We start from the raw sequence: 22768 nt of genomic DNA, 5'->3' as shown, positions 1-22768 counted from the left end.
GGACCGCATAGAAGAAGTCGGAGAAGGGGGGAACGAGGCCGGCGACGACACTGCACATGAAGAAGGGGTAGAAGGAGCTCTTCGGGGCTTCGGGCACAGCGGAGCCAGCCCGGAGCTCGGTCTCCCCCTTCTCGTTGTTCTCCCTGCCGCCAGCAGTCGCGTGACGGCAAGGTTCTCCGCCGGGACATTGGGCACCTCCAGGGCCGGCTCGTACCAGGCGGGCGGCAAGTCAACCTTGTCCTTTCAGGGCGCCATTGGACGAAAGCTCGGAAGGAGATCGGAGAATATCTGGATACTTCGAAAGTGAGGAGCGAGAGAGGGGATCTGGAGCTAGGCGAAGGAAGCAATGATGGCAAGAGTTGCCCGCACCGGCCTTTTTCTCACACGGGCGGTTGCCGAGGCTGCGTGGGGAAGCGGAGACGCCCAAGTCCAATCAGTCGCCACGCGCCAACCGTGGCCGCAGGCTGTTGTGGCTTGCGGCGCTCCGCGCTTGCCCCTTTGCTTCGCCTCAAAGCCAAGCCCGAGCGTGCCTTGGTCCCGGGGCTACTGTTGGCGTTCTGGGAACGGGGGTCCCCAGTCTTGCCTGCCTGCGGCCCGCAGCGTGGCTCCACCATTGGCCCTGTACGGCCCATCTTCACCAGAAAACATTCGAGACCCTCGCGAGGGGCCAAGCCTCACGAGGGGGACGACGCAAGACCTCCTCAGCGGCAGCCTCACCAGGCTGGCTCGCGAGGGGCAGAGAGATCAAGGCAAGGGACACCTCACGAAGTTCCTGTGACGCAAGCCATGACGACTGGAACCAGGATGGCGCCAGGCGGGAGCCAACGCGCAGTGTCCTCGTTTCCTCTTTGGTGCTAAAGGGGCAAGCGCAGGCAAGGAGTCCCGAGGCATCAGGCAAAGGTTTCCATATCGGTGCAACAAGACCAAGACCAGCAGGACGGCAAGATGGAGGTCATCGTGGAGCCCAAGATGGCGTCACCACCAGAGCCTTTGGCAGGCGAAGACTACTTTTGTCAGGATAGCTCGGACTAGTTTCCTCCGTTTGAATTTGGCTGTTTTGGGATCCCTTCCCGATAAATATTTGGGAAGAGGACCAGGGCCTCTATAAATAGGACTAGCCACCACCTTAGTGGGGGAGACCCCGATCTTCAACCACACAAGAACACCAAGCACAAGAACACCTCACCTCGCGAGGCTGTTCTTCCCTTGTACTATTCATCCTCAGCCAAAGAGGCAATCCATCGCACCACACTGGAGTAGGGTATTACACCGCAACGGTGGCCTGAACTAGTATAAATCTTGTGTGTCATGTTCTTTGGGTTCGTCGAGCTAGGCTGTAAGATCGTAGAGTGTGCAAGCTAGAGAGGGGGAGAGATCTTCGTGCGCACCCTAGTGTTCGAACCTCAAGGGTTTTTTCGGAACCCGATATCTGACACGTACTACATCCAATGGTTCAACAACAGCGGCAAGGTTAAGGTAACACGTACTGTTCGTGTGCATTTTAGTATCTCTACATATGTTGATTATGTTGATTGTGATGTGGTACCTATGTAAGCATGTTCCTTATTACTTGGTAGACCATGGCAATTTGATAAAAAATCGGTACACCATGGTAGAAACAAACCGTATACAATCGTTCATAAGGATAAAAACATTACTTTGCTTCCTATGACTCCTGATTCCATTTTGAAAGATGATATTAATAGAGCTAATAAAGCAAAACAGGAGAAAAATAAGAGTGAAAATCAGATTGTGGCAGAAGAATTTGAGCAACAAATGAAGCCTAATAATAAACCATCTAGTGTTGCTTATGAAATTACATTGAAAAGTGCATGTTTACTTGGCACCAAGTTTGATATTGATGATCTAGATTTCAGCAAATCTATTTTCTATGCTTTTGTGTGCAAAGAGGAATTATTTTGTTTCAAGGATGTACCTTCCTCTTTGCCTCCCGCTATCACTAACATTTTGCAGGAGTTCGCTAACGTCTTTCCACAAGACGTGCCACCGGGATTACACCTATTCGAGGGATTGAGCATCAGACTGGCTTAATTCCCGGTGCCTCGCTGCCAGACCGTGCGCCATACTGTAGCAATCCAGAGGAGACGAAGGAGATTATGCATCAAGTACAGGAGCTGCTTGACAAAGGTTATATACACGAATCTCTTAGTCCTTGTGATGTTCCTATTATACTAGTGCCAAAAAAGGATGGTACGTCGCGTATGTGTGTTGATTGTAGAGGCATTAGTAATATTACTATTCATTATCGTCATCCTATTCCTAGGCTAGATGACATGCTTGATGAATTGAGTGGCTCTACAATATTCTCCAAAGTTGATTTGCGTAGTGGATACCATCAAATTCGTATGAAATTGGGAGATGAATGGAAAACAACATTTAAAACTAATTTTGGATTATATGAGTGGTTAGTGATGCCTTTTGGGTTATCTAATGCACCCAATACTTTCATGAGATTAATGAACGAAGTTTTACGTGCTTTCATTGGACGATTTGTTGTAGTCTATTTTGATGATATATTGATTTATAGCAGATCTTTGGAGGAACATTTGGAATATTTACGTGTTGTTTTTATTGCTCTACCCGATGCACGTTTGTTTGGCAACCTTGGGAAGTGCACCTTTTGCACCGACCGAGTATCTTTTCTTGGCTATGTTGTTATTGCACAGGGAATTGAAGTTGATAAAGCCAAGATTGAAGCTATTGAGAGTTGGCCGCAACCCAAAACAGTCACACAAGTGAGGAGTTTTCTTTGTCTCGCGGGATTCTATAAGCGTTTTGTGAAAGATTTCAGCACCATTCCTGCACCTCTCAATCAGCTTACAAAGAAGGACGTGCCTTTTGTTTGGGGTACCGCACAGGAAGAAGCCTTCACGGTACTGAAAGATAAGTTGACACATGCTCCTTTGCTCCAACTTCTTGATTTTAATAAGACTTTTGAGCTTGAATGTGATGCTAGTGGAATTGGATTAGGAGGTGCGTTATTTCAAGATGGCAAACCTATTGCATACTTTTCTGAAAAATTGAGTGGGCCTAGTTTGAATTATTCTACTTATGATAAAGAATTATATGCTCTTGTTCGGACTTTAGAAACATGGCAACATTATTTATGGCCCAAATAATTTCTTATACATTATGATCATGAATCTTTGAAACATATTAAAAGTCAAGCTAAACTTAATCATAGACATGCTAAATGGGTTGAATTCATTGAGACTTTCCCTTATGTCATTAAACACAAGAAGGGTAAAGAAATTGTTATTGTTGATGCATTGTCTCGTCGCCATACTATGCTTTCACAACTTGACTTCAAAATATTTGGTTTGGAGACCATCAAAGATGAATATGTGCATGATGCTAATTTTAAAGATGTAATGCAGAATTGTAAAGAAGGAAGAACATGGAACAAGTTCGTCGTTAATGATGGATTTGTGTTCTGTGCTAAGAAGCTATGCATTCTAGCTAGCTCAGTTCATCTTTTGTTTTTCCAGGAGGCGCATGGAGGAGGATTAATGGGACACTTTGGCGTGAAGAAGATGGAGGACATATTTGCTTCACATTTCTTTTGGCCAAAAGATGAGATGAGATGTTGAGCGTTTTGTTGCTCACTGCACTACATGTCAAAAAGCTAAGTCACGACTCAATCCTCATGGTTTATATATGCCTCTGCCTGTACCTAGTTTTCCTTGGGAGGATATATCTATGTACTTTGTTTTAGGTTTACCTCGAACAAAGAAGGGGAGGGATAGCATATTTGTTGTCATGGACAGATTCTCGAAAATGGCACACTTTATACCATGTCATAAAAGCGATGATGATGTTAATGTTGCTGATTTGTTCTTTTATGAAATTATTCACTTGCATGGTGTGCCAAATACTATTGTTTCCGATCATGATACTAAATTTCTTAGCCACTTTTGGAGATGTTTATGGGATAAGTTGGGGACTAAACTGCTTTTTAGTACTACTTGTCACCCCCACACTGATGGACAAACTAAAGTGGTCAATAGAACATTGTCTACTATGCATAAGGCTGTTTTGAAGAACAATAATAAAATGTGGGAAGAATGCTTGCCTCATATTGAATTTGCTTATAATCGTTCATTGCATTCTACTACTAAGATGTGCCCTTTTGAAATTGTGTATGGTTTCCTACCTCATGCACCTATTGATTTGTTGCCTCTTCCATCTTCGGAGAAGGTTAATTTTGATGCTAAAGAACATGCTGAATTAATTTTAAAATGCATCAGTTAAATAAGAAAACATTGAGCGTATGAATGCTAAATATAAACTTCCTGGAGATAAGGGTAGAAAACATGTTGTGTTTGCACCTAGAGATCTTGTTTGGTTACATTTGCATCAGGATAGATGTCCTAATTTGCGCAAATCAAAGCTAATGCACGTGCTGGTGGTCCTTTTAAGGTGTTAGAGAAAATAAATGATAATGCCTATAAACTTGAGCTGCTTGCAGATTTTGGGGTTAGTCCCACTTTTAACATTGCAGACTTGAAGCCTCATTTAGGTGAGGAAGATGAGCTTCCGTCGAGGACAACTTGATTTCAAGAAGGGGAGGATGATGAGGACATCAATACCATTGTTACACCCATAGCTCCTGCTGCTATACATACTAAACCAATTACTAGAGCTCGCGCACGCCAATTGAATTATCAGGTACTTTTGTTTCTTGGTAACGATTCTAATGTTCATGAGAATATGATGCTGCCTAAATTGGATACATTTGTTTTGCTTACAAATGAAGGGCCTAGCTTGTACAAGAAAGATGAACCTTGGTGCATGTTCAAGCATGGAGATGATGGCATGCGCAAGGGGAACAAGAACGGAGTAACAAGTGATGATTCCAGGACTTTGAAGCCACCATAATGAGTGCATGAAGCCTTGGACGAAATATACAAGATGCCTCTTCACAAATTTCATCCAGAAGCTATTCTAGGTTATGCGTCACCTTATTTTTGGGCCAGGCCCATGTAATTTCGAAATACTTGATTATAGGCTATTTTTAGAGTATGTATGTGTGGGGAAACAAGAGTTAGGGTTGGTTTTGGACCCCTCCTCCAAGGGCCACGAAATTCCTCCCTCTCTCCTCCATATATACAACCCTTAGGGCATTGTTTAGACTTCGGGTTTTGTTTAGATAAAAAGTTCGCCATAGCTGCAACTTCGCGTACTTCGATCGGTTGTGTTCAATGACCAGACAAAGGTGTAACAGAACCCCACCTTCATTAATAAAGCTTTCCTCTTATATTCGTAATATCCAGAATGTAATCTCAGTTTCTTGCTTGTTCTTCATTTGCTCTCGGGAAACAGACCCTCGTGGTTAGGTTGATCGTGCTCCGGCGTGGTCAATAACCCCTCGGAAGTTGGTCAACACACAGGCGTCGAATGTCCGACAGTCATCGATTGTCCGAAGGCTCGTGAGGGTCCAGACGTCCGATACTTGTCGGAAGTCTGATGTTTCGGCTCTGGTCAAGTTTTGTTGGTCGTCCGGTCGGGGTCAGACATCCAAGGCGTCGGTCGTCCAGAGGCTTCCATACTTCCAATGTTTTGGCTCCGTGATGGTGGTGTCCGTCGTCCAGAGGGGGTGGGCCGTCCGGGACCTAGAGTGCGTCAGACGTCCGGTCGCTAGAGCGTCTTTTGGCTGGGACTTGGTCGGCTGGCAGATGCTCTAGGCGTCGGACGTCCGACAAGCTTCGATCGTCCGAAGGCTGGAGGTTCCCTGGCAGCTCTTCTTCTTGTTCCTTGTACTTGGTGTCCTCGCCGCCTTGTCTGTTGATTGTAGTTGTTCTGTGGCCTTCCTTGAAGTACCTGATCACACATATGGTCTCCGCTTGAGGTAGTAGCCATGTCTCATGTGAAGAAAGAGGTAGTTCGGAGAGGAGTGAGTTCACCTTATCTTCGATAGCCTTTGCTCGAGCTCTTGTCATTGGTCCAAGTGTTGTCATGGGAGATGTAGGTAGGTCCATGGGGATGACCTTGGGATGCTCCGCGTCATCTCCCCCCTCGTTAGGAATGATCCGACCTCGGATTGAAAGCTTCATCACCATGGTAGGGAGAGAGATCTTTGACATTGAAGATGTCGCTCATGTTGTACTTGTCGCACGGGAGGTCGATCTTGTAAGCGTTGTTGTTGTAGCATGCTAGCACATTGAAGGTTCCGTTGGCTCGAGGAGGAAGCTTTGACTTGTGTTCGTTGGGGAAGTGGTCCCTGCGAAGGTGTAGCCACACAAGATCTCCAATGTCGAATATCATGGGTTGCTTGCTGAAGTTGAGCTTGGTTGTGAGTCATTGTACTTGCCGCTCGATGGTGTGCCTTGTATCTTCATGCATCTTCTTGAGGTAGGTGACTCAGGCACTCGCGTCATTGTTGATGCGCTCTTGTAGTGGTAGAGGAATAATGTCCAATGTGGACAACGGGTTGAAAAACCATAGACAACCTTGAAAGGGGACTTGCCGGTAGTCGAATGTCTTGTGCGATTGTAGGCATACTCGGCGATGGGTAGGCACTCTTCCCACTCCTTGATGTTCTTCTTGATCAACATGCGTAGGAGAGTGGAGAGCATTCGGTTCATCACCTCTGTTTGGCTGTCGGTTTGAGGTTGGTATGCCGAAGAGAACAAAAGCTTGATTCTAAGCTTAGCACTTAAGGTCTTCCAAAAGTAACTAAAGAACTTGACGTCGTGGTCTGAGACAATCGTCTTTAGCACTACATGTAGGCGCAAGATTTCCCTAGAAAAAATATTTGCAACATGTGAAGCATTGTCTATCTTGTTGCATGGTATGAAATGTGCCATTTTAGAGAATCTTTCCACAACAACAAACACGGAATCTTTCCCGTTTCGAGTTCTAGGCAAACCAGGGACGAAGTCCATAGTAATATCTTCCCATCGGTGATATGGAATAGGGAGTGGCATATAAAAGCCATGAGATTGAGCTTTAGACTTAGCTTTGCGACATGTGGATCATCGATTGGTGAAGCGTGAGATGCCACGGAACATCTTGAGCCAAAAATAGTTCTTGGACAGCATAGAAAATATCGTGTCGCATCCAAAGTGTCCCATTAGTCCTCCTCCATGAGATTCTTGCAAAAGTAACGAACGAAGAGAAGACTCGGGGGTTCCCAAGATGTATGCGTCAAACACTTGGCATAAGGAATAGAAAAAGTAGGATAATGCACATACAAGTCTTTTATATGCTCAAAGCCAATGACATTCAATTCAAATTTAGTAACAAGCATGCATATACAGGAAAGGGCATCCGCCACAACATTTTCCTTACCTTTGATGTACTTGATGACATAACGAAATACCTAAATGAATTCACTCCACTTAGCATGGTGCTTGTTCAACTTAGTTTGACCCTGAAGGTACTTGAGTGTTTCATGGTCGGTATGTGTCGGATTTCGGGTTTTGGCAAAACCCTTGAGGTTCGAACTCTGTGGTGCGCATGAAGACCTTTCCTCCCCCTAGCTCATGCTCTCACCACAATCTCAAAGCTCAACACGTCGAACTCGAAGAACAAAGGACACAGGGTTTATACTAGTTCGGGCCACCGATGTGGTGTAATACCCTACTCTAGTGTGGTGTGGTGGATTGCCTCTTGGGATAAGGATGAACGAGTACAAGGGAAGAACAGCCTCCCGAGGAGACGTGTCCTTGAGCTCGGTGAGCTTGTCTGGTGGCCTTGGTGGAATGGATCCAGTCCAAGATGAGATGCCTCCCTACCGTGGTGGCTAGTCCTATTTATAAGGCACTGGTCCTCTTCCCAAATATTAGGCGGGAAGGGATCCAACAACGGCCAAATTTGAAGGGAGAGAATTAGTACAAGTTATCCTGACAAAAGGTTGTCTTTGCCTGCCAAAGGTTCTGGGGGTGATGCCGTCCTGGGCTCCATGGTGACCTCCGTCCTGCCGTCCTACTGGTCTTGGTCTTGTTGCACCAATATGGAAACCTTTGCGTGATGCCTCAGGACTCCTCGCCTGCGCCTGGCTCTTTAGCACCAAAGAGGAAACGAGGACACTGCGCGCTGGCGCCCGCTTGGTGCCCGCCTAGCCTTGGTCGTCATGGCTTGCATCACAGGGACCTTGTGAGGTGCCCCTCGCCTTGATCTCTCCGCCCCTTGCGAACCAGCCTGGTGAGGCTGCCCCCAAGGAGGTCTTGTGTCGTCCTCATCGCGACGCTTGGCCCCTTGAGAGGGTCTTGAGTGTTCGCTGATGAAGATGGGCCATACAGGGCCGCTGGTGGAGCCACGCCATGGGGCACAAGAAGGCAGGTCTGGGGACCCCCGTTCCCAGGACACCTACACTAGGCCCTGGGCCCAAGGCGCGCTCGGATTTGGCTTCGAGGCGAAGCCAACGGTCAAGTGCGGAGCGCTGCGGGCCCCAACATCCTGTGGCCTCGGTTGACGCGTGGTGATTGATGGGACGTGGGCGCCTCCGCTTCCCCATGCTGCCTCCGCAACAGCCCGACTTGACGAGTCCCTGATACATGCAGAGAAAAACGATCATTATCGGTGATCGTGGGGGGTCACCGGTTGGCCTTCTCCTGCTATAAATGAGGAGGGGGCGGTGCCCCTGTCGCTCATCTCTTCCTGCTCCATTCGGTTCTTCTCCCTTGCTTCACCACTCGCAGCGACTCCCATGGCGCCGATTCGGAGATTCTCAGCTGCAGAAAAGGGAAAAGCCCCCCGCGATGAGCCGGGGCCACTTCCGCCGAAGAAGAGGTTGGCCCGCCGTCGTGATGTAGTCGTGAGGCCGGAGGTGTCGAGGCGTTGGTATGAGCAGCCTCCCCCGGCTTTCCGGTGCCCTTGTATGCCCAGGCTGAGGGCCCCAGAGGCAGAGGCAGCGACGAGTGTCATCCACGTTGCAGCCGTGGTCGCCGCGCCATGGTGGCGCGCGCCATCGCCCCAGGGACCCACGTCGAGGGCTCCTCGCGCGAACTCGTGATGTGGGCGGCGATGCCTCTGCGCACTTGGATTCGCGTCCTGCAGTTCTTCTCCATCGAGATGCCGCCTAGGGGTCCCCTCGAGCTCTGGCTGCAGCACACCGAGTCTGACAGGGGCGGAGGTTGAGGTCGTCTCCCCGGCTAAAATCTTCATGACCCGCGGCTGGGGTGAGGTCGCCCGGGTTTGCCATATGGAGGGGGCCCTCGCCATCCACTTCGAGTACGACGGCGCCTCCATGATGTTCTTCAAGGTCTTCTCCAGTGACTCTCCCGAGCCCTATGAGACTCCGGAGACGAGCGACGGCAGCTACGTGCCTCCGAGCTCGCGCCGTGCCCGGAGCGTAGCCGCAACGTCCGACCGCCATTGCCACTGATCTGGATGGGGTTGGCACCGGCCTCCCGTGGTCCACTGTTGATGATGGCGTCGGCGGCGTTGGCGCGTGTAGATAGGGTTCCTATAAACTTCCTTCTTTTGTTCCCCGCGAGGAATCAAGATGGACCCCGTGGGGGGCGTCTAAAGGGTCTGTAATGCCTTTTGTTGATATTATTCCTATTATGAAGATTTACGAACGCATGTCCCGCTTCGGCTCAGTCTCCCCTTTCCAGTCTTGCGGTAGCTTGGTGCTCTACGCCGACAGGTCCCGGTCCTTAGGCAGGCTACAGCCGTCGCTGGTACGCCTGGTCGCAATGTCGTGGTCAAGGCCAGGAGGTGAGCAGCCCGAGGTCTAGTTAGACCTCCTGAGGCTCGATGCTCAAGAGGTCCCCTTTAGCATGCAAGCAACTACCTAAAGGTGGGAAAGGGAGGCGACGTCGCTGCAGCAGGGTTGCAAGAGGTGAGAATCTTATGTCGTAGCGCTCGGCCGACCTGGGTGTGAAACTTTTATCTTGGTAGTCCAGAGTCGATTCCTCGTGCAGCGCCAGGCTCATGCGTCGACGGCCATAGTGCAGCTAGGTTAGGCCCATGCGAGCCTCCCGTTTTTCTCATGCTCTTCTGTGTGATCTACGTCCTCGGGTCCCGGCTCTCGAGCGAGCTCAGCCGCTGCTGGTATGCCAGGTCGTGATGCCGTGGTCAAGGCCAGGGGGTGAGGGCTGGAGAGCCAGTAAGAGCTCTTGAGTCACGATGCTCAGGAATCCCCCCTTTAACACGCAAGCGAATTGCATGGGAAAAGAGGGAGCCCGCGGTACCGCATGCTGTCGCCCTCGGGAGGTTCCTGCAGGTTAGCGCGAAGAGGGGTACAAATTGCAACCATGCATGCCGGCCTGCCACTAGTCGTTACGCGAGAAGATGAAGTCACTGAGGGCCTGGTGAGGTGATGCGCGCGGGCATGCCGCGAGCCAGAGCTCGACCGCTCAGATTTGTCAGCGTTGCAGGGATGGACCCGAGCACAAGTGCCGTTCCAGCATGAGCAGCCCCCGCTGCGGGATGAGCAAGGGGCCGATCGGCGACGCAGGCGGCCGCGGTGAGTGACGATCAAGCAAGTGATGACTATAAATAACTCATGCATGGGAACGAGCTAGCTTAGATAGATGCGAGAATGATACATGCCACCGGGACGGACCCAAGCGGCCTGGGGATGATGCAGCCCAAGGGGCGCCCCAAGTATATTAGCTAAAGATGCAAAAGGATACATGCCGCAGGGTCAGGCCCGTGCGACCTGGGAATAATGCAGCCCGAGGGGTGCTCCCAGCTGAATAAACTTGGAAAATGACACCTGGTTTCGTTGTCGAAGGAGTGTCGGGGTAGCTGAAGGCCGCGCTGAAGAAGTCGCTCCTCATGAGCCGCCAAGACCCTAAGCCTCGGGAGGCTCTGGGGGCTCAGGTGGCTCCTTGAGGACCGTCTCCATCTCCGCCAGGACCTCGTGATGCCTGGCCTCCTGAGTTGCCAGGATGCTTCGTAGGTTGCGCTGGAAGGCGTCTGCCACGCTCGGCAGGCCAAATGGCATGCGAACATAGCTGTGAGGTGGACCCTCTCACTGCCCAATGCGCGAAGGCCGGAAGCGCTCCTGAGATGCGGCCCTATTGAGCCCTGGGATGTCGATGCAGACGCGCAGCTCGCCACCCTCGCCTGGATGGGGAGCTGCACCAGGTGGGCGGCGGTCGCCGCGCATAGCCCTTGCTTCTTGAAGCTCCTGGGTGGCCTTGACGTTGAACTCCTGAGCGCTGGGCGCTCCTCGCCCGGTGCCCTCCTGAGGGAAACGTGCTGTAAAGCACGCCTCCATGTGGTGCCTGAGCGCCTCCCTCGTGATGTCGGCTAGGTCTGAGGCCCTCCAGAAGAGACCCCCGAGCCTTGCCCAAGGAGAGCGCCGGGTGCGCCTTCCTATGCGAGGGAGGGAGGCGCCCCGGGTGCGGGCACTGATCTTGAGGCGGCACTGCTAGAGACACCGCTCTCCTGAGGCCCTATGCGGAGTAGTTGCTTATTCTTCTTGGGGATGGCCTCAGCAGGGTACTGCGTGCCCTCGCTGTTAGGGTCTTCGATTGCTGCGGCTTGGAAGGCGCGCTCGAGGGAGCACACCGCATCTCTTTCCTCACAGGGGACTGTGATGATTCCGCCACTTCCTGGCATCTTGAGGACGTTGTAGCTGTGGTGGGTCACTGCCATGAACTTGGCTAACAGTAGGTACCCAAGGATGAAGTTGTATGGCAGACAGATGTGGCCGACGTCGAAGTCGATGAGCTCGGTGTGGTAGTTGTCGCGTTGGCCGAAGGTGACAGGGAGACGAACTTGACCTATCGGGGTGGTGGAGGCATCGGTCACTCCTGAGAAGGGCTTTGTAGGATGTAGCTGATCATAGGACACTTTGAGGCTATTGAACATCTTAACAGACAGGGCACTGAGCCCCACGCCGTCGTCGATGAGGGTCTTGGTGACTTGGACATTGCTGATGACGGGTGAACAGAGTATCGGGAGGACGCCGGCAGTTGCCGCGCCTTTGAGCTGGTCCGCCGAGCTGAACATGATGGCGTACTTGAACCACCTGAGCAGGCGCGTGGCTTCGAGCCTGGGGAGTGCTACATTCACCTCGCGAGAGAACTGCTTGAAGATGCGCTGGGAAGCCGGGGCATGAGCATCGCCCATGATGCAAGCGATGGCGCGTGGCTCCTCGAAGCCCCCAGCCCCCTCGTCCTGATGATGGTCATCGTTCCTTCTTGGTGGTGGTGGTAGCGAAGGGAGGCCAGGATTTCCTTAAGGACGGTTCTCGCGAGGCTAATCGCGCCAGGCACCCTCACGAGGATGCTCCTGCCAGTGCTCAAGGTCAAGGATGTGAAGCGCAAGGGAGTAGCCGTCCTCATGGCGGAGCCAAACACGAAGCGCGGCCGGGACCACCCGAGTCATCCAAGAGCAGTCGTCCGTTCTGCGCCTTCCACAACGTACACAACCACAACACCAACGACTGTCAACAGCTCAGGGCCATCCGAGATGGACGCTTCGGTCGATGCCCCGAGCGCAATGACCGGGGCTATAGCCGAGGGGGAGGACGAGGTGGAGGACGCTGGGACGACCGCTGCCCCTGCCAGGAGTGGCGCGACTGGCCTCGTGAGGACCACTGGCAGGAGCATCCTCGTGAGGGCGCCTGGCGCGACTAGCCTCGCGAGGACTGTCCTTAAGGAAATCCTGGCATACCTCCGCTACCGCCACCACCAAGAAGGAACGACGACCATCATCAGGACGAGGGGGCTGGGGGCTTCGAGGAGCCACGCGCCATCGCTTGCATCATGGGCGATGCTCATGCCCCGGCTTCCCAGCGCATCTTCAAGCAGTTCTCTCGCGAGGTGAATGTAGCACTCCCCAGGCTCGAAGCCACGCGCCTGCTCAGGTGGTTCAAGTACGCCATCATGTTCAGCTCGGCGGACCAGCTCAAATGCGTGGCAACCGCCGGCGTCCTCCCGATACTCTATTCACCCGTCATCAGCAATGTCCAAGTCACCAAGACCCTCATCGACCCAGAGGCGAACGCTGTTGAAGTGCTGGATGTACTTTTGGAGGGTCTCTCCCGGCTGTTGGTTGATGCAGCGCAGGTCACCCGCGACCGGAGGGCGGTCGCACGTGCCCCTGGAAGTTGGCGATGAAGTGGTCGCACATCTCACCCCAGGAGGAGATTGATCCTGCGGGCAGGTTCAGGAGCCACGAGCGAGCACCATCCTTGAGAGCCATGGGAAACTAGTTCGCCATGACCTTTTCGTCGCCCCTGGCTGCCTCGATGCTCAGCTCGTAGAGCTGCAGGAACTCCGCGGGGTCGGGGGTACCATCGTAGCACGGAGGCAGATCCGGCATGAACTTGGCTGGCCAAATGATGGTGCGTAGCTCGGGAGTGAAGGCACGGCAGCCTACTGTGGCCACCGGGGCCCTCTGCAGGGGCGGAGCCTACCCTTGATGTCCACACACCGCCCTCGCAGGTGGCACTCGGTCTTGTTGTGGTGGCGCCGGGAGAGCAGGAGCACTTTCTCACGGCCGGGGAACCTCTTGGCAGCTTCCTCCTTCATGCGCGGCTACACGGCGTGGCGGACCACGCCACGGGATCGCGCGTCTTGGGGCAAGGACACCGTCCTGGTGTGGAGGAGGCAGTGGCGCTCCGTGATCTGAGCGTCTCGGCGTGAGGGCGCCGTCTTGATGCGGAGGCGGCAAAGGTGCTCCGTGAGCTATGTCGCCCGCGGCTGGAGGTGGGCGAGGCAGCGAGAGGGATGGCGCAGGAGAGCCCCCAGTGGTGCTGACGAGCTCGGCGATGTGGTCCAGCTAGTCCTCGTAGAGGTCATTGACCGGGCGGTAGCGCAGGAGCTCGCGTGCCATGAGCAGTGCGGCCTGCGCATCGGTGGGTGCGCGATGAGCGTGGGACGATGAGCTGCCGGAGTCAGCGACGGGGTGGCGGTGCGGCCGTCCCGCCACACGGAGGGGTGCAGTGATGATGCTTGCTGCTCGTTTGCTACCGGGCCAGTAGCAGCGTTGGCAACAGGTGATGGAGAACGATGGGGAGCCCCGCTGACATGGGCCGTCTGAGTGGCACGGGTGGCCAGGCGCTCGGCGCGGGCTCGACACGCGTTTGACTTGAATGTCGTGGAGCGGTGGAACGTGGATCAACGGAAGGAAAGCTTCAGCGCAACCCTACCTGGCACACCAAATGTCGGATTTCGGGTTGCGGCAAAACCCTTGAGGTTCGAACTCTGGGGTGCGCACGAAGATCTCTCCTCCCCCTACCTCATGCTCTCACCACAATATCAAAGCTCAACATGTTGAACTCACTGAACGAAGGACACAGGGATTATACTGGTTCGCGCCACCGATGTGGTGTAATACCCTACTCTAGTGTGGTGTGGTGGATTGCCTCTTGGGCTTAGGATGAACGAGTACAGGGGAAGAACAGCCTCCTGAGGAGAGGTGTCCTTGAGCTCGGTGAGCTTGTCTGGTGGCCTTGGTGGAATGGATCGACTCCAAGATGAGATGCCTCCCTACGGTCGTGGCTAGTCCTATTTATAGGGCCCTAGTCCTCTGCCCAAATATTAGGTGGGAAGGGATCCAACAACGACGAAATTTGAAGGGAGACAACTAGTACAAGTTATCCTGACAAAAGGTGGTCTTCGCCTGCCAAAGGTTCTGGTGGTGACGCCGTCCTAGCTCCATGGTGACCTCCGTCCTGCTGTCCTGCTGGTCTTGGTCTTGTTGCACCGATATGGAAACCTTTTCCTGATGCCTCTGGACTCCTCGCCTGCGCCTACCTCTTTAGCACCAAAGAGGAAACGAGGACACTGCGCGCTGGCACCCGCCTGGTGCCCGCCTGGCCTTGGTCGTCATGGCTTGCGTCACAGGGACCTCGCGAGGTGCCCCTCGCCTTGATCTCTCCGCCCCTCGCGAGCCAGCCTAGTGAGGCTGCCCCCGAGGAGGTCTTGTGTCGTCCGCCTTGCGAGGCTTGGCCCCTCACGAGGGTCTTGAGTGTTCGCTAATGAAGATGGGCCGTACACGGCCGCTGGTGGAGCCACGCCGTGGGCCGTAGGCAGGCAGGTCTGGTGACCCCCATTCCTAGGACGCCGACAGTATGAATGATAAATTTATGAGGGCAAAGATAATGTTCCCACTCATGCAAAATTCACACTAAAGCATATAGCTCTTTGTCATAGATGGGATAATTGAGTTGCGCTCCGGAGAGTTTCTCGCTAAAGTATGCTATGGGGTGCTTCTCTTGCGTTAACACACCTCGTATGCCATTACCACTAACATCACAATGACCTTCAAAAGGTTTGTCAAAGTTGGGTAATGCAAGCATGGGAGCATGAGTAAGAAAATTCTTAAGTTCATTAAATGCGGTTTCTTGGGATGGTCCCCAAACAAAGGGTGCATTTTTCTTACTCAAAGCTTGTAAAGGAGATGAAATGGTGCTAAAATCTTTAACAAATTTACGGTAAAAATTGGCTAGACCAAGGAAGCTCCACACTTGTTGCAAATTGGTTGGTTGTGTCCAAGTTTTAATAGCATTGGTCTTAGATTCATCTACATGAACACCCTTAGAAGACACAACGAAACCCAAGAAAAAAGCTTATCAACACCAAAAAGGCATTTGTCCATATTAGCATAAAGACGCTCTTTTCTAAGAGTTTGCAACACGATTCTAAGATGGGTGACATGATCTTTGAGAGATTTGCTAAATACAAGAATATCGTCAAAATAAACCACAACAAATACACCAATGTATGGGCGAAGAACAAAATGCATGACTCGCATGAATGTACCGGGTGCTTCGGATAAACCCATTGGCATAACAAGCCATTCATATAAGCCAAATTTGGTCTTAAATTGCGATTTTCCATAAGTCACCTTCTTGGATGCGTATTTGGTAGTAGCCACTTTTAAGATCAATTTTAGATAAAATAGTGGCTCCGCTAAGCTCATCTAGCATATCATCTAGGCATGTAATGGGGTAGCGATAATGCACGGTAATAGAATTGATAGGATGACAATCGAAACACATGCGATATGTATCATCTTTCTTCGGAATAAGGATTACCGAGATGGCACAAGGGCTCAAACTTTCTCATACATGGTTGTTGTCAATGAGTTGTTGTACTTGCCATTGGATCTCCTTGGTTTCCTCGGGGTTGACACGGTAGGGAGCCTTGTTAGGAAGGGGTGCTCCGAGGATGAGGTTGATTGGTGTTCGATGCCTCGATGTGGAGGTAGACCCGGAGGTAGCTCGTCGGGGAATACATCTTGGAATTCCTGCAATAGATAAGATAACACTAAAGGTAGATTGTGAGAGTTGTTAGTTTTTGGTGCCTCGTCTTTTCACAAAAGGACACAGTGCATGACACTTGATGGGTTCTCACACACTTCTCTCATCTCACTTTTGGTGGAAAACAGGACTAAATTTTTCTTGTCGCTCATCGTGGAGGCACTCAATTTGGGCTTGTGGTGCTCACTCTCTTTTGGGTGGTTCGCTCTTTCACTATTCTCTCCACAATGGGTGGCTTTCTTGTCGGCGATCACTTGGCTTGGAGACATAGGTCGTAGCACGTATTATTTTCCCTTCATCTTGAAGCTATAGTGATTCGTTCGTCCATTGTGGATGACACCTCGGTCAAATTGCCATGGTCTTCCAAGAATGAGGTGGCGAACGTACATCAAAGCAACATCACACTCCAAAGTGTCTTCATATGCGCCGATCTTGCAGGAAACTTGCACCATATGCTCGACTTGGATAGTGCCAGAGTCTCTTAGCCATTCAACCTTGTAGGGATGTGGGTGCTTCATCTTCACCAATTGGAGCTTGGAGCATAGTTCTTCACTTGCTAAGTTATGGCAACTCCCTCCATCGATGATGACCTTCACAGACCTTCCATTGATGCCATCCTTGGTGTGGAAGATATGGCATCTTCGGTCTTCTTCTTGTTGATGTTGAAGTGTCAAGACATTGGAGACAACAAGAGAGGAGCTCAAATCTTCGTCACGAAAGACTTGACCATATTCATATTCGTTCACTTGCCAGTAAATGGCCACTTGCTCAAGGGCTTCCATTTCCTCTTCACGCATGGGGTCATTGGTTCCACCATCGTTGAGGTTCATGGTGCACTTTTCGGCACACTCGAAGGACTTGTGACCTCGGCCACCGCATTGAAGCATTCGATCTTGTCTTGATGGTCTCATTAGTTGGAGTAGATGATGATGAAGCTCTCGGCTTGAAGTTGCTTGTAGTAGGAGGATGACTTGAGGTTGTGCAAGTTTTCTTATAACTTGACATGTCGCCGTTGCTTGTAGTTTGGTTGAGGTAGAAGGTGTTGGAGTCGTTGAAGCTTGGTTGTTGGAGAAACCATAGCTCTTGGAAGAGTACTTGGCATACTTGAAGTCATCTTGAACTTGTCGTTCCACCTTGGTAGCTTGATGCACTAGCTCGATGAGGTTGGAGTAAGGTTGGAAGTCGGCGATCTTCTTGATGGGATGATTGCGTCCATTCAAGAGACGTGCCATAGTTTTCTCATCATCTTCCGTGACATTGGCACTTATGATGGCAATCTCCATTTCTTTGTAGTATTCTTCAACGCTCTTGGCTCCTTGCTTGAGTAGTTGGAGTTTCTTGAAGAGGTCGCGATTGTAGTAGATTGGCACAAAGCATGCTCTCATGATATCCTTCATTCGATCCCATGTGGTGATTGGTGGTTCACCTCTTGCTTCTCGTCGCTCGATGATTTGTCCCCACCATATGAGGACATAGTCTTGGAACTCAAGGGATGCCATGGCGATCTTCTTCTCTTCCTCATAGTTGTGCAAATGAAATATCTTGTCGACCTTCAATGCCCATGAAAGGTACTCTTCGGGATCATTGCTTCCAGTGAACTTGGGCACGATGAACTTGAGCTTCATGTAGCATTGCTCTTCATTGTGTTGGGGTCGAGGGTGATGACGTCCTTGACGATGGGGATTGTCTCCCTCAACTTGCTCTTTTCATGGAGGATTTCCATTTTCTCCTTGCTCTTGCTGAATTTGAGGTTCTTGTCGAGCTTGTCAAGCTTGTGGAGGAGCTTGAGGAACTTGTTGGTGCAAACGTGATTGATAAATCCTCTCTTGAACTTCATCCTGAAGTGCTTCTTCTTGTTCGCGCCTATGGCGGTTGCATGCGGCAACGGTGTGACTTGTGTCGTGGAGTGCACGTTGCACCTCAAGTGCTTGAGCATCTCGCCGTTGTTGTTCTTGATGTTGTGCCTCGGCATCTTGTTCGTCTTGGTGTAGACGCGCTCGCTTTTCCTCTTGTTGGCATAGACGTTGCCATTCGTGTGCTTGCGCAAAGGTAGCTTGATTTTGGCGATGCCGAAGTGCTTGCTCGTCAAGTTGCTCATGTGTAGGATTGCCGTGTAGAGGATTGCGGTTTGCTTGACGGTCTTGGTGCGCGGCTTCACGAAGAGTGTTCGACGTCGGTGTACTTGAGTTGTCGGATGAGTGTCGACTTGAGTGGCTCTGTCTTGAGTATGATGAAGTGGTAGAAGAGCGGTTGACCAACAAGGCACGAATCTCGTCCATTCTTGCAGCATTCACTTTTTTGTGTTTGTCAAGCTTGTTGTCGAAGTAGTGTCTTGTACATTGCTCGGAGAATCGTAAGTCGGTGGAGAGATGGTCGACGAGGCCGCTCAATGCTTGTTGTTCTTGATGGAAAGCTCTTTGTGCGCCAAAGAGGTGATTCTTGGTGACGTAGGAGGTCATGTCATCGTCTTGCTCAATGAAGAGTGTGTTGGTGGAAGAACTTGGCCTATCCATCATTCCAAGCAAATATGTGAGTGGGAGAACGAGAAGAACTTATACCCAATGTACCTTAACCGATGTTGAAGATGGATCAATGACCGCTCAAATGGGCAACAAGGAAATAGGACAGTTGGTACCAGTTCTTGTCGGTTCTCACACCTGCACGAGTAAAAGCTTATGGTGGAGATCGGTTAGGATGGTGGCACAAAATTTGATGCAATTGTTAGTGAGCCTCAATAATGTTGGGAAAGATTCACGAACTTGAAAATGCAACAAGTAGACCAATAGCAAGATATGGTACATGAAGACACACACGCATATAGATAAATGGAGTTGTGCAACCAAGGAATGAGCCAAAATGTGGAATCCACGAAAATGATCTTGTTGCACAACACCGGAGAGACACTAGCATGATTGCGCAATAGTCGGATACAAAACTTTTGCACAACCTATAAAGCAAAAATGCAACGACTTCTATCCCAAGTATGCTATTTGTATGGTATTTTGACGATATTATCCAAGATGATCGAGCATGACAATCTGAATGTTGTATGATGCTATGGCTCTTGCTTAAAAGCTCTTTTCTTAAAACCTTGGTTGGCTATTTCCCTTTTGCTTAAAACCTTGGTTGGCTATTTCTCTTTTGAGCTCTTTCTCATCCAAACATCATGAACCAAGATGGCAATTGTGTATATGCCATGACAACTGATGCAGAGCATCCTATGGTCATCCCCATGGACCTACCACCGTCTCATCAAGTGACAAGAGGACCCATGACACGAGCCCGACCTAGAGCTCTCGAGAATGAGGTGACTTCTTTCCTTAGTGATATCCCATTTGATCCTCTTGAGCATGGCTACTACCTATGTCCGGAATGTTATGCATGATTAGGTATCAAGAGGACCCTCCCGAAGATGCACATGAAGTCGGACAAACTGCCAAGTCCATAGATGAAGAGAAATGCTGAAAGGAGAAGAAGGCACCTCCAGGACCTGGACATCCGGCCGCTGGAGACGACCACTACAGCAACAGTCGCCCAGCCGCCAAGTGCTACAGGCCCCGGACATCCGGCGTCAACCCCGGACATCTGGCGCCTCGCCAAGTCCCGGACATCCGGCCTCGCCCCTGAAAATCCGGACACCACCAAAAAGAGAGCAACAAAGTCAGCTCCTCCATCCCGGACATCCGGCCTGCCAGCCCGGACATCCGGCCCGTCGCCCGGACGTCCAGCCTCCCCTGCCTGTGTGCAGTGCTTCTGGGCCGAGGCCCATGTACCCCTTCGCCCCTTAGACTATATATACTTCCCCTCCACCTATGTTTTAGGGTTATAAAAGTGGTAGCTCATTAGAGATAGAGCTTTGCTCGTCCATTACGGATCTACTCCATGAGGGAGACCACGGCCCCTCTTCGGAGAAGATCCATTGGATTCAAGACCCCCTTTTGGATGGCCCCCATCAAGACCTCCTTTGGAGATGAACCGGCTACCATGTACCGTCCGTTGTTGACTTTGGATCTTGTATCTCCTATCGTGTTTCAAGAATCTAGCACTTGTGTGATCATTCTTGTTGGCTTGAGTGTCTCTCTTGTGTTTTCCATGTGTTTTCCCTCGTTTCCCTCCTCGTTTTCTTCGTGTTCATCACGGGATCCGCTCCTTTCGTGAAAGATCGGTCGATTAGGGTTCCTACCCTACATCATCTTGGTATCAGAGCCACGTTGATCACGCTTTCAGAGCCTCCCCATTGTGTTTCTAGCCTAGTTTTTGTTGATTTTGTCCCTAATTCGAAAATTGCCCACAAAAATAGCCTCAATTTTTTTGATTTGTTGGTGAGATGAAGTTTTGTTGGATTTGATCCACGGATTTCGTGTGTTGCAAGTAGATCTAGCTTCCCATCCACTTTTCCCCAATTTCCATCCACAAATTTCTCTGAATTTTGCCTGGATTTGACCTCTCCTTGTGACGATCTTCAAATCCATCCATGGATCTAGAGCCCGGACATCCGACACCCCGGACATCCGGCTATCAGGCCCCTGGCAGCATCACTTCCTCTCCACAGCTCATTTTCCACCCATATTTCGCCAAATTTTGTTCCGGTGCCCACAATACTTCCGCATACCTCCACCACTTCCGCATAGCACCACCATATACCACATACACAACCTCCACATAACCACCACCGACTTCCACAACCTAACCAATTTTGTTCCCCATTGCATATGTGGTTGCTTGAGTAGCGATTCGAGTCTCCTAAGGTGTTTTGGCTACTTAGGGATGATTGCTTCCTCATCAACCACCACCACCCCTACCTCATAGGCTTACCCACCATACACTTCCGCCACCCCAACTTAACCCAATTTTGTTTGTGTTGAGAGTTGTGTCTCCTAAGGTGTTTCGGCTACTTAGGGACCGTGCTTCCAACTCCAACACCGTGTATAGCCAACCTTACCCTCCATTTCCGCATTGCGTACTCCGCAACCCATATTTGCCATTCCGCATTCCTACTACCACCATTTGACATTTGAGATTTTGAGTTCGCGGTTTTTACGTTTCCTAATGTGTTTCAGCTACTTAGGGATGAGTCTCCATCATCTTGGTATCTCCATCAAGATCACCGCCACTCATCATAGCCATGGAAGGTAACCTCCAAATCATCTTGGTATCATGGTATCCCTGCATTGTATATTCCCTTGCCATTGCATTTTAACCCCTAGCCCATTTTGCGTCACTTACCTATCGAGACTAGCCATTTGAGTATTGTCGGCAACGTTACTTGTGCACATTAGTGATCTACACAATACATTGCATACATACCATATCATATTGGTATCATCATATCATCTCTTGTGCCTCAAGTTTGTTCCCGCATATACCCAATCGCTATCTTGGTTTGTGCATTATGCAAAAGTGGCCATACAAAAAAAGAATAAGCTTTTAAGCAAAGGAAAAGAGTGAACAAAGAGCTTGTAAGCAAGTGCGATAGCATCATACCACATTGCATATACGATCATCTTGGATCATAACACCGGGAGCCATACATACATAGCATACTTGGGATAGAAAGTTATCCATTTTGCATCTTATAGGTTGTGCACAAGTGTCGTATCCACCTATTGAGCAATCGAGCTAGCATCTCTCTTGAGTTGTGCAACACGAGCGTTTTCCGTGGATTCCACATTTTGTGCTCATCCTTGGTTGCACGACACCATTTATCTATCCGTGTGTGTGTTTCCGTGTGCCACATATTGCTATTGGTCTACGTTTGCAAATTTGTGAATCTCTTTCAACATTATTGACTCTTGCTAAAATTTAGCATCATATTTTTGTGCCACTATCCTCACCGAGCTCCACCATAAGCCTTACTTGTGTAGGTGTGGGAAACCGACAAGAATTGGTACCAATTGTGCTATTTCCTTGTCCACATGGGAGTGATCATTGATCCACTTTCGACTTTGGTCAAGATACAATTGGTATTCATTCTTCTCTTTCTACCACTCACATTTTCCTCCTGGAGTGATGGATAGGCAAGGCATTTCATCTCCGGTCTTCCACAACAATAACGGTGTGAATAACTACATCACCAAAGCGTCAATCTTCGATCTACAACGACAAATGCAAGGCGCACAATCAAGATTGCGAGAGCGCATCGAGAACCTCTCCATTCACATTCACCACTCCAAAGCGAGGAAAAGGGACTATGATGTAGGGTGGAGACCCTAGGGGTCGATCTTTCGCGAAAGGAGAGGATCCCGTGAAGAACACGAGGGAAAACACGAGAGAGTCACTCAAACCAACAAGAACGATCACACATGTGCTAGATCCTCGAAACACAAAGAGATACAAGATTTGAATCCAACAAAGTACGATACATAGGGTAACTGGTTCTTCTCCATGAGGAGGTGTTGATGGGGCCGCCCAAGAGGGGGTCTTGAATCCAAGGTGGATCATCTCCGAAGAGGGGCCGCGGTCTCTCTCAAGGAGTAGATCCATATGGATGAGCGAAGCTCTATCTCTCAAATGAGCTATCACAACGCTAACCATAAAACGTAGGTGGAGGGGGAGTATATATAGTATAAGGGGCGA

Source organism: Triticum urartu, chromosome 6, assembly GCF_003073215.2.
Source record: "Triticum urartu cultivar G1812 chromosome 6, Tu2.1, whole genome shotgun sequence".
In the NCBI taxonomy this organism is placed as follows: Eukaryota; Viridiplantae; Streptophyta; class Magnoliopsida; order Poales; family Poaceae; genus Triticum; species Triticum urartu.
Note: the sequence above shows the minus strand (reverse complement) of the source record.